Source organism: Mixophyes fleayi, chromosome 5, assembly GCF_038048845.1.
Source record: "Mixophyes fleayi isolate aMixFle1 chromosome 5, aMixFle1.hap1, whole genome shotgun sequence".
In the NCBI taxonomy this organism is placed as follows: Eukaryota; Metazoa; Chordata; class Amphibia; order Anura; family Limnodynastidae; genus Mixophyes; species Mixophyes fleayi.
The window spans coordinates 41,303,149-41,315,906 of NC_134406.1; the positions used below are offsets into that span (position 1 = coordinate 41,303,149).

The 12,758-nt window shown below is 37.7% G+C and overlaps 1 protein-coding gene and 1 long non-coding RNA gene across 6 annotated transcripts in view; one reads left to right on the forward strand and one right to left on the reverse strand.

Moving 5' to 3' along the window:
- The window catches only part of LOC142157647 (uncharacterized), a 36,641-nt gene extending 30,922 nt beyond the window's left edge, over positions 1-5,719 (reverse strand). For 2 of the 3 annotated variants that reach the window (XR_012692547.1, XR_012692544.1), the window contains exon 1: positions 5,531-5,719. This is a non-coding gene — a long non-coding RNA (uncharacterized LOC142157647). The remainder of the gene's footprint in view (positions 1-5,530) is intronic. The other variant, XR_012692545.1, reaches the window with a different exon arrangement.
- Positions 1-12,758, forward strand: part of ADARB2 (adenosine deaminase RNA specific B2 (inactive)) — a 501,356-nt gene that overhangs the window by 154,736 nt on the left and 333,862 nt on the right. The gene's annotated exons all lie outside the window — the stretch shown is intronic.

Genomic DNA, 12,758 nt, shown 5'->3' on the forward strand with positions numbered 1-12,758 from the left:
TGCTTAAATAGGGCTATATACGGCGAAATGTAACAGAAATACTGGCTTTGATACAGTATTCTAGGTAAAAAGGCTAAGCCTAGATGATGTGTGCAAAGTACACTCCCACATTGTGTTCATAAAACAATAACCGCTCTATGCCTTTTTCCGGTGAAAGGAATGCAGAAACGTTACTTCAGTCCTCTAGAGCTAGAAATAGAAACTCTGCTGAAGCACTTTAAAGTGTGTACAAAACATGGAGTGTGTCTCTACAGTATCCTCTTTGACTGCTAGAAAGTCCATTCACAGTAGTTTCCAAACACGTTCATAATAGCACAATAAACTATAACTAACCTCCGATCTCTAGAACCAGAGCTTGATAACACTATTATAAATGTATTATTTCTTGACCAGCAGTGTATTTTTTGTCTTTGTTTAAATTTGAATTAATGGTAGAGTTGGATATCCTTATTTGTAAGTGTTTTTATTATTTCACAATGAGACATTTTACGATTACATTTTATGATTATAGTAAAGCTACCCTGTTGTGATAAAAGGCACTTTGTAAAAGAAATGACTATTGCACGCTGCATTTGTGTGACTGTTCTATGACTTCTGGGTCATATAATCTACTCAGTTTATCACTTTTTTATGCACTTGGTTACTGCATAATGAAAATGAAATGCAAAGCTACGGCTATGTTGCGTATTCTTATAAATAAGGCGATTTGACTTGCAAGTAGCTTATCATGAAGAACGCTAACACGCTGATTACAGAGTATAATCAAGTCTAGCATTACTACCTTTGTTTTAAATTATGTTTTAAAAGATTTCCTGCTCCTGCTGTAACTAGAGACCTTTTGGATTTACATATGCAAATGATTTTTCTTAAAGGTGAAGTGTATTATTTTTTTTATATATGTTCTCATGCTCTCTCGCACCATTCTTGAGAGTGAGCTATATTCAATGGTATACATGCTACCACTAAAATCACATTGAATGGTTCAAAGTCAGAGGACAAAAATTATATTTATTTGAGGGGGTATATATGGCTCTTTTTAAGTAGCAAATTGCAGATTTATAGTTTTTGCTCCCCTCCATGCAGGTCCTGTGCTACCCAACGCCCCCCCCCCCTCAACACAAACACCGTCTCCTCAACGCAACTCTCCCAAACAATTTGCAAACTTCTTAACATAAAAAATATAACTGAATTGGAATATTAGACATTTTTATACTGTATTTTTCTATTATTTTCAAAAGTTGTTGTGGGTTTTTTAAATGAGCATAGAAAGCTGTGTTTTATTAATGTATTTATTATTTAGAAATAGCTGATGATGATGATGGCCCACTTACCTCCCTGATGACTGACTGTCAGTGTCTCTGTTAGTGGGAAGACTTGAGCCAATGTGGCCTTTCCAAAAATTGATTGATTGCTGTGTCATATCTTAGGGCAAGGAAAAACTATGGCTATTCTTGTAAAGGCACGGTTAAAAGGTACAGAAAAAGACAGAATGAAAGAGGAACTTATGTAGTAAATTTGTGAAAGGTCTCAAACTAGCAACTTGTAACTAAAGTCAACTGAAGGCAGAAACTCCTTTAAGTAATGGAAAGGAATCGTCACTTGGCCTTTTACCAGTGAGCCCCAATTATATCTCTGTAAAACATATTTACATACCATGACTGGTAGTCCCAGAAAGGCACCACAATCTCAAAAAAAAAATGCAGAAGTTCCAATCTTCTACTCTACTAAACTCAACTGAAAGGATAATTTATGAACCATAATATTTTCCTTCATGTTATTTCAGGTGTTATATATACATCAGGGGCCTGATTCATTAGTGATCTTATCTGCCGTTTTTTGCTTATCTTAAGCAAATCCACTCTGTGCATGCTCAGAAAAGGGAGAAAAGAAGCAAAATCCACTGCGTAAGTGAAGAATTTCTTAAGTTAAGATGAAAATCCATCTTAACTTCACTCTTATCTCCCAGTTTCTTCTTAAAAATAAGCATCTTAACTTTTGCACAAGATAAGATGACTAATGAATCAGGCCCCAGGTTCTCATTATTTAAAGAACCAGGGAATACCTACATTCTAAGTAACTTTATGTGAAATAGCTTCTAACTTTATAAACACCGCAGTAGTTCCTTTACATTGACAAAACTTGAGCGTCCTTTAATGGGACTACTGACAGGGAGTCTGCAATGTGAAAAACATTTGTCTATGATAACAACTTCACCTTAAATATCTCCACTTATGAAGATAGTTAAGGTAAGGTTTTGAAAGTTTCACTATATATATATATATATATATATATATAACTTTTATTTTAGTACTAGTTCCACTTCTTCTGTGTATAATATAGCCATTTTGACAATATCGACATAGTGGCTAGTGTAGATTTACTGTGTAATGTAGGTCAAATGACCAGACGTTATCTGTATTAGGAGCGGCCATTATTTTCTCCTAGGAACCCATTATTCAATAAACGCTTGTTCAAAAACAATGTCTGTAATTGAACATAAGGCCAACGTCACTTTACATTAGTCTAACACTGCATTTCTTCAAACAAATAAATAACAATATGACATTAATTAAGTGCTGGCATCACTCCCACCCTGACCTTGAGATGGGACTTGCTGAGAGGAGAAGATTCAGAATTGCTGCCTAGGAAATCTACACAACTGTATATCCAAAACTTGTATTTTGTGTGTTTGCTATTCTCTTCCACAACCTAATTAATCTGTAGAGCACAATCACACGGTATCATTGTGTCTTCTCTAGAAGGAGTGTTGTTGAAGTGAAAATGTTTTTAATGCCATATCATAGTAATGAACCCAATTGTGAATTGTAATATATTTGGGGAGAAAACAGTTCAACTACAAATTTTATCTATTTTACTGGATTTACCCGTAACCCAAATGTTTGTATAATTGACAACATTTTGCGTAAGGTCCACAGAAGAGAGGAAGGGGTCTTTTGGTTTTATTTCCTATTTTGTGGCTGTAATAGTCAGCAGGGGTGAATGAGATCTCAGGGCAGGAACTAACGTAAATGGACAGGATGCGTAGGTTGCAGATTATGCAGAGAGGGCATCTGAGGCGGCAAGACAGATATAGTAACCAAGATAAAGAGCAACAACATGAGAATAGTCAGACAGGCCAAAGTAAGTGAGATCAAAGGGCCAAACTGAAACAAGTAGTAATACAGGCAGGGCTCCATACTAGGATTAAAATGGGCACATAAACATAACATAAGGAACTATTTATTAAGACATGGTGATAGGACTGGTTTTCTATTGCCACTTATCGCAGAGTTATAACCCATGTATCATGATTTATGATTTATCGCCATGGCAACTGAGCAATATTCAGCTACCACAGTGACACTGGCTGTTAACGGCTTTACCTAGCCATTTCGTCAGTCACAGGGGGATTTGCGCATGCTCATTTACTTAATAACAGAATAAGGAATTCCCAAGTGAAAAATTGCTGTACTTAAATAATTAAGCATTTTTCTATTGATTTTCTTATATTTGGCTAAATATAAGAAATAAAACACAGAAAAATACACATAAAAAACCCGAGATTGAGATAAGGATGCAGCAAGTTCAGACCCAAGAATATAAAGCTGGACTGAAAACAGGGACAAGGCACAAGGTCCAGTATAATAACAGACCTTATATGTACCTGGAGTTTGGTTGGATCTCTTTACATCTGGGCTCGCTAGGGCAGAAATGAAATTTACTAAAGCTTCTAATAAGGAAGAGTGGATGTGTTGCCCATAGCACCTAACCTAGTACATTCTAGAGAAGCTTTAGGAAATCTAACCCTTAGTGCTCTCAGATAAATGCAGCTAAAATACAGAAACACTACTGTACGGGCGCATTTTTGCCTATGCACAAAAGTCGCAATATTACTTGTAACTCTAAATCAAGATCCTTTGTCTGTGCAGCATTACTCCCCAAGCCACAATTGTAAAATTGTATAAATACTTTACAAGTCTTTTCCGTAAAACAATGTTTTTTTTGTGCATTAAGTTGTCCAACATATTTACAGGGAGAATAAGAGCTTGGAAGTATATCCGAAACACATTTTTCCTATTCTCTGAGGACACAAAGTGGTTAGCTACTATGTTTCATTTTAGCATTAAATAATGATAGCTACAACATAGAGGACATAATCATCTGTAAAAACGGTTCCTTTGATTCATTTTATTATGAATCCTATTCATTGCCAACTGAATATATTAATTTGATTTAACAATACTAATTAAAGTCTAGGAGTCAACACTCAACTGGCTGCTTGTGCTTTTTTTTATTTCATTTTATCACTGATTAAAATGTTAATGAAAAACAAAACAGCCATAACTTTGTTATGCGTATTTCACAAAACAAAATGTGCTCAGTATGCTCAACACGTTCCTAAAGAAATCTCCTGTATCCTACAATGAAACACATTCTCATTAAGTGGCTGCTGACAGTTTCTACCTGGAAATATAATTCTCAAATGAGTGTGTATATTTTATTTATTAAAAAGAACTAGTTTTTATGAAAGAACCATACATGCACAGGCAGAGGATCTGGATGTGTAGACAGACACGGATGCAGAAACTGGACCTCTAGACTGACACAGACACAGCACTAGACAGGTACAGATACAGAATTGTACACGTAGAGAGTCACGGATGCAGAAACTGGACCTCTAGACTGACACGGACGCAGAACTAGACAGGTACAGATACAAAAATTGTACACGTAGAGAGTCACAGATGCGGACACTGGACTGGCCAGGTAAATAGGCACCGACACAGAACTGGACAGGTAGAAAGTGGATAGATGACAAAGACACACAACCTGGATAGGTAGACATGGGCTCAGAAAAGGGACAGCAAGACATGAACTCAGAAACTAGACAGGGAGACATAACCATAGACCGGACAGAAAGACTTACCTAGAAACTGGACAGGTAGGAATGCCCAAACAGAGAAACTGGACCGGTAGACATGAACAGAGGTGGAAACTGGACAGATGGACATCCATAGAAGCAACATGTGGACAGGTGTATAGACAAAGGCTCACAACCTCAACAGGTAGACATAGATACAGAAACTGGACCCTAACACACACACTCGTGACCCCAGTGCTGTGAGGCAGAAGGGCTAACCACTGAGCCACCGTGTTATGTGTAACTATAAACACAGAAGCTTTGAGGTTTTTCAATGCATAAGTGGACTGCCGTTCAACTATAAATAAGGCTCTTAGGGGTATATTTACTAAACGGCGGGTTTAAAAAAGTGTAGATGTTGCCTGTAGCAACCAATTAGATTCTAGCTGTCATTTATTTAGTGCATTCTACAAAATGAAAGCTAGAATCTGATTGGTTGCTATAGGCAACATCTCCACTTCTTCAAACCCACAGTTTAGTAAATCTAGCCCTTAGTGTCTTTTTTTACAAAGAAGTAAGATATTCAGTTCTTTTGTAAGTAAAATAATTTGAGTCAAATTGTCCAATTAATTATATTACAATAAAGTATGAGTTTGAGGGACCCTTAACCTAGTAAAAAGAACAAAATCACATACTTTAGGTATCACAAGCAGCATCTGTTCTTCATGGTGCAGTTGAATCATGCTTCTAAAAAGATTCCTCCGGATAGTTGTGGATAGTCACTGAGCTAGAGGATATAGCCCATCTGGATAATAATCAGGGCTAATGATGCTGCAGTGTTCTTAGCCTCCGGTGAACAATTCTATAGGATGAAGATAAGTATATAGTGCTAGTTGGAAATTTGTAAAGCCTGCAGCAAACATATATTATTTCTACCAATTTGTAAAAGCATAAATTGAAAAACTTTTATAAAATGTTCCCATTTAATGTAACTAAAAATGGTCCTCGGTTTTGATTACAGTTTATTGAGTTTTTATTTATCATGGTTTATTACATATTTTTCACCAGAAAAAGTAGTTGAACTGTTTAGTTCAGTTATTCATTGAATATTCTTTACAATGGTATTGTGCAACCCACATGCAGGGGCGGGCTGGCCCGGGGGGCAGGGGGGCTGCTCAGTCAGGCCGCTATTAGGGCCGGGGGGTAGGCCGGCCAGCCGCCCCCCGGATGCAAGATATCACATATTCACCGGCGGCCGCATCTGATGACATGAGATGATGCGGCCGCATCCCATGTCATGAGATGCGGCCGCCTGTGTGCCCCCCGGGCTTCCCTCTCCCAGCCCACATGTTAATAGTCCTCTATTCAACAACCAATACACACTTATTTTTATTGGAAAATAGATTAGCAAAGAAAAATGTCAATGAAATCAACATAAAATAAATGATACGCTGATTTAGGCAATTGCCATGTTTACCTACATGGGAAATATACCAAAAGAATAAGTGAATATGAAAGGCCGATTGAATAGGTGGATCTCCGTTTTAGGGCTCCATCTCACGCCTCTGTCACAAAGTGTCAATTTTATAAATGTTTCAAGAAGAATATACTAAACTTACTGCATATCCCCAATAGTATTTCACAAAAAATGAAACACTGTCTGTACAACATCATGCGTCTTTTATAAATGCAGCATACATTAAAGACACCCATACACACTGTAATTCCTCCTTTTCACAACAGCTCCCCCCCCCCATTCTCACCAGCCCCTCTCCCACCGTTCTCTGCAGCCCCTTCTCCACCCGTTTTCTGTAGACTACTCACCCACAATTATCTTCAGCCACTTTTCCTCTGTTTTCTCTGAAGCATTCTAATTGCCTTCTTTTCTTTTCTCTTCTTGATGCTACTCTGCATCTTTCTTCTTTGCTTCCTGGCTTCGCTCGGCTCCCCTGCACTGACAGCATAGTGATATCACAACGCTGCCAAAAGCCAAACAGATGCTGAAGTGGGGTGCTGCACTTTGGCAGCACCACATTTATATACACCTGGGTCCAATTTATGGTGTTGCAATGCGCTCCCTGGGGCTTGCACCCTGAGTGATCACACCGCTGGCACCCCTCTCGCTACAGCCTTTGTGCACGGAGATAGAAAACTACATTTCCAGGGGTGATTCAGACTATCCTCCTGCAGCTCCGGCTCCCATTGCAGGTAGCACAGTCTCTGTAGGCCCCACCTAACCTCAGGACCTCTACAATTGCGCTAGATCCACCATTGATTCTATGTATGTACACGTTTAGTCCTGATAATGCATATTTGTAGAGAACATGTCAACAGGTCCTCTATACAATTCTGGCTTTTTATTTGCTTAATAATAGTACTTTAAATAAAAACAGGGTTCATTTAAATCTTTTTGTAAAATGTAGCTACCATGAGCTCCATCAACCTGGAAAGCAAATAGGAGAAAACAAAGCAGTTTTACAATTCTGACCGATCCTTCCACTTTACTGGAAAAACACAATGTTAACGCTGTCATGTTCAGCATTTGCATGTGTGAATGTGCCTTTTCCCATTTAGTAAACAACCTCTTATATTTCTTACAAGCAAATTCTACCATTTTTAGAAAGGCAGATTTAAATGTTGCTAAAATCAGTATTAGTGAAAGCAAAATGTCAAATCAGTTAGACATGAGAAGCATATGCCAGTGGTATGACTAGTGATGGCAGCAGATGGTAACATATGCCCATGGTATGACTAGTGGTGTCCTACACAGCAGGCTATGAAGTATTTGTGCGGATGCCAATGCACAGATCCAGAAGTATCACAAAGATAGCAAAATACACAGCGCGTCCGCCTGTCATAGATGCATATGCTGTTACAGTCAGCTAATAATTATAGTAAAATGATTATGATGATGACTATAATTATATAGGGGATTAGGCAAGTATTTGCATATAAAAAGTAACCAAGGCACTCAAGGCTGAAGACACCAGGCTAGCGACGACACAGTGCTTTATGTTGGTCACATTTCATTTGTATGCTGTACACTGTGTTTTTTATATGTTTAACTTATATTATCATCTGTCTCTTATAGTAATAACTCATTCTACTCATTCTATGCAAAGATTCCACAGATCTCAACATTTTTATACATTTCTAATTCTGCAACATTTTTTCTTGATAAGAGCCAAGGAAAAGAGAGTATATGTAGAGGCACTCCAGGGTATTTGATTAAAATAACTTATTTTTATTGATATGCATTAAAAGATATTGGTACAACTTGCGAAAATATAAAACCAGTGCTGAGTGAAAAATAAAAATGCAGATTTTAACTGCAAAATCGCTGTGTTCTCATGCCATAATACAAAATTTGGTTGGCATAATATTGTTATTTGGGTATTGATATTTTAATTATTATGCTGATTACAATACACCTAGTTGACTTATTTGCCAAAAGTATTAAAGTATACTAGTGCCTGATAGCATATATGTATAGTAGGAAAATCAGTATAGAAGGTGTATCCCAGTGTCTCTGTCTAGGATATCAAGGCAGAGATGGAACTGGAACTATGTCAATTTGTATTAAATGTCTTATATTATTGAGACATATCTATACCACTCCTATGGCTAATGAGTCTAAACTAAAGTATAGTGTTGCCAGATAGTTAGTTGTAATATTGATCCTATCTAGGATCCTCTAATATCACTGTATCACTGAAATACAGATAGCGTGATTAGATAGCATATAATAATGCCATCAGGCGGCTGACCATTATCTGATTGATAGTATTTGTATAGTATCTAAAGGTCAGTACATTTTTTCTTGATCATCTAGTTGAATAGACGAAACACTTAATTAAATAGGCAAAGTTTTCATTGCTGGCTATTTATTCTCTGGTGCTCCTAGTAATGCAGATGACTGTACAGATAGAAAGCACAGATTTAAACTAATGGCCCAACCCAGAAATATTTGCTTGTCACTTCCTATTAAGGATGTCCCTACCCATTCTGCTGCCTGAGACAACAACTCAATTGGTGCTCTTTCCCTTCGCTTATAAAAAATAACAGTAATTTTAAATAAAAATTAGATCTACTGATGGTGTAAGTGCTGTTCAGGCCCACGCAACCTCTTGGAGCGGACTAGGTATGTTAATCATGTGTTCCAGCATCGTACTTCTGAGTGGACTTGCTGTTCATTCAATGCATTGCAGATAACAGCGGCATGTGATCATGTACATAATGGTGATCTTGCATATAATTATATACAGTATATTTATCACTTTTTTGTATTGTTAATTTTGCACGCTTTGCAATCATTGCAACCATAATATATTTTGTTCTCTCAATTTCTTTGCTTTGTGCCCTCATTTGTGATGGAATTCCTATATAGCTTGGTTTTAAGTGGGTGAGGCATGGTCTATCTTTAACTTTAAAGAGGGAAATTCAATTGGCCGCATTACTCTCAAAAATAATGCGGCCTGTGTACTATTACCTTTCATATGGTAATTTTAAAACCGGATATCTGGCCGTGAGCAAAGATCAGCGATTAAATCACCATACAAACGGTAATATTGCGCACTATTACCATAGTAACGGTAATAGTGCGCAGGTTGCATTACTTTCGAGATTAATGGGGCCAATGGAATTGCCCCTTAAGAATGTTAAACTTATTTAATATTGTTATTATTATTTTTTTCATTTTGATAATTTTGCAAACACTTGCTGTTAATTTACTACAGGTAGGGCAAACCCTGCTACAGTGCGTCTGCCCTGATATAAGTGGTAAACTAATCGCTATTGAACAGTATGTTCGCCTTCTCCTGGCACTATATGAAGCATTAAAGTGGCTAGCTGTTATACATCCAATATCAGTGACTCATTTATATTACTGGGATTGTATCCAGTGCTGTAAATGTTTAATATAATTCAAGAAATCTGCCAGAAAATGTAGATGCTTCTCAGATATATCAAATCTAATAAGGTCCATGTGTAACAAAAATCTTAAAGCTCATGTCATCCCACTGTTGTTACAACGAGGACATATTTGCAATTATTTGTCGGGAGCAAATAGTACAATTGATTGTTACAGCATAAATCTGCTGTAGCTCAAGGATTGCAGGATACAAGAAGCGTCTGCTTCCTCGAGTTAGAGATGCAGCCAGTTCATATTGCTTGCTGCTGGCTATGGATTATAAATAGAGAACTCAGAGTTTCAGGAAGAGGCAAGGAGACTAACATGCTACAGTATAATAACATAACAAATATAGAAAAGCAATAGAAAGGAAAACAGTAATATGAATTCTTTTATTGCAAAAGTCATGAAAAAAAAACCACGTATAGAAAAAAAAAATCACATTTTTCCTGATGTTTTTGTTATACAGTTGGGACACAAGTGGAGAATAGCAGGTTGCTGGCTACCAATTAAATGACTCCACAATAACCAGGTTGGTCCCATAGTTGTCCTATACTAATGTGCCATTGTAGGATGGATAGTTAGAGGTAGGATACAGTTTGGACATATTTCTTTAGAGAATGTGTTATGTGAGAAAGCAATAAAGTCAATTTCCCATTTTCCTTGTATCAAACATGCTATAGGGGCCCACTTAGGTTTAAGGCCCATAGGGGAATATTATGCTAATCACAAAGGCTGCCTACTCTCCAAGGCTTCAAGCATGTCCATAAGACTCATTTTTGTATTCAAGCCTATCAGTCGTCCTCCTAACAGGTGTAATTCCAAAGGACTGGAAAAGAGCAAATGCAGTCCCACTACACAAAAGTGGAAGCTAGGAAGAGGCTAACAACTACCGACCAGTGAGCTTTACATCAGTAGTAGGGAAATTGATGGAAACACTCTTAAAAGAATTGTAGAATTTACTGTGGGGAGATAATGTTAAACAAATCTTATTGACTTTTTTGACTGGGTAATTAAAGTAACCGTAGATGTAGCTTATCTAGACTTTACTAAGGCTTTTGACACTGTCCAATATTGCAGAATGTTAAATAAACTCGAAAGCTTTGGGTTGGATTCTAAGATGGTTGAATGGATAAGATCTTGGTTCCAGGTTATAAAACATAGAGTTATAGTAAATGAAGTGCATTCACAGGAGGGAAAGGTTACCAGTGGAGTACCCCAGGGTTCCGTACTTGGACCAATGCTTTTTAATATCTTTATTGGTGACATTGCAAGTGGTATTGAAGGGAAGGTATGTCTTTTTGCAGACGACACAAGGATATGCAGCTGGGTAGATACATCAGGAGGGTAAAACAAATGATCAATGATCTAGGTAGACTAGAGGAATGGTCAAGAGTGTGGCAACTACATTTTAATACCCAAAAATGCAAAATCATGCACTTGGGTCTCTAAAACCCAAAGGCTAGATATAGTATTAATGACACTTTAATTGAAACTACTGAAGAGGAAAAGGATCTGGGAGTCACTATTTCAGGTAACATAAAGGCAGGTATGCAATGTAACAAAGCAATGAGGAAGGCAAGTCAGATGCTTGTTTGTTTAGGAAGAGGAATCAGTAGCAGAAAGAAATTAGTAATAATGCCACTGTATAGGTCATTGGTACGGCCTCACCTAGAATACTGTGTTCAGTTCTGGGGGCCATATCTCCAGAAGGATATAAATATATTAGAGATTGTGCAAAGAATGGAAACTAAAATGGTGCATGCCTACAGCACAAAATTTACCCGGAAAGACTAAAAGATCATAATATGTTGTGAGGATCTGCCTCGCTTCCTCTGCAGTATTGTGTCAGGATGCTACGTCATCTCAGCAGCTCCTGCCTCTGGGATTGGATTCGACTTTATTATTGTGTTACACTGAATGTGTTATCGGCAGTACCTCTGATCCACCAGATTTGCTTCTCTTTGTTTTTGGAGTTACCTTACTGCACCAATTATCTCCTGCACTTGGGTGTTCTCTATTGATACCTGACACTCCTTGCATACCTTGCTGTTCCCTGTTGTTCCCTGCTGTGCTCCTGGTTCACCCGTTCCCTGGGATTTTACCTGTTTACCTGCATCAACCGTGTTCCTGGTATTTGCTTTCTACATCTCCCTGCAATCCTCATTCCTACACCATCCGGTTTGTACCATCCAGCAATAAACATTGTGCATTTCACCATATTCAGGGCTCCTTAGCTGCATTGAAGTGTGACATATGTATAGTTTGGAGAAGAGAAGGAAAGGGGGGACATGATGGAAACTTTTAAATATATCAAGGGTTTTAACAAGGTCCATGAGGGAAGCATTCTTCAAAGGAAGACAAGTATTAGAACACGAGGACATGCACGGAAACTGGAGGGATGTAGTTTTCGAGGAAATTTGAGGAGAAACTACTTCACAGAAAGGGTAGTGGATATGTGGAATAGCCTCCCATGAAAGGTAGTAGACGCTAATACAGTAGAGCAATTTAAACATGCTTGGGATATACATAAGGGTATCTTTACAAAGACCTAAGGATCAAATAAGGCTTGAGGTTACCACCAGTCAAAAAATGGGCAGACTGGATGGGCCAAGTGGATTTTATCTGCCTTCAAACTCTTTGTCAGCTCTCACCTCCACTCCCCCAATCGAACTACCCTATTGGTATCTTTCCCTTTCCTTTACGTTGCAAATACTGACAAGCAGGTACTCTTTGTGTTCTCCTTCTACTATTCCATCACCCTCTGTACCTCTATGCCTGCTTCCCTAGCACTGTTTTTTTGAGCTCAGGCCTACTTCACTTTGGTTATTACTATCATTCTCACTTACTTTCCTGTAAATAATTTGATCTGCTTTACCATGTTATCTATATATTATTTGTTTATTCAGATTGTCTGGTCTTTGTATTTTCTTTTTCATGTATCATGTAATGTGATATGAATCATTGTGTTCTGTATATGTAATGTAC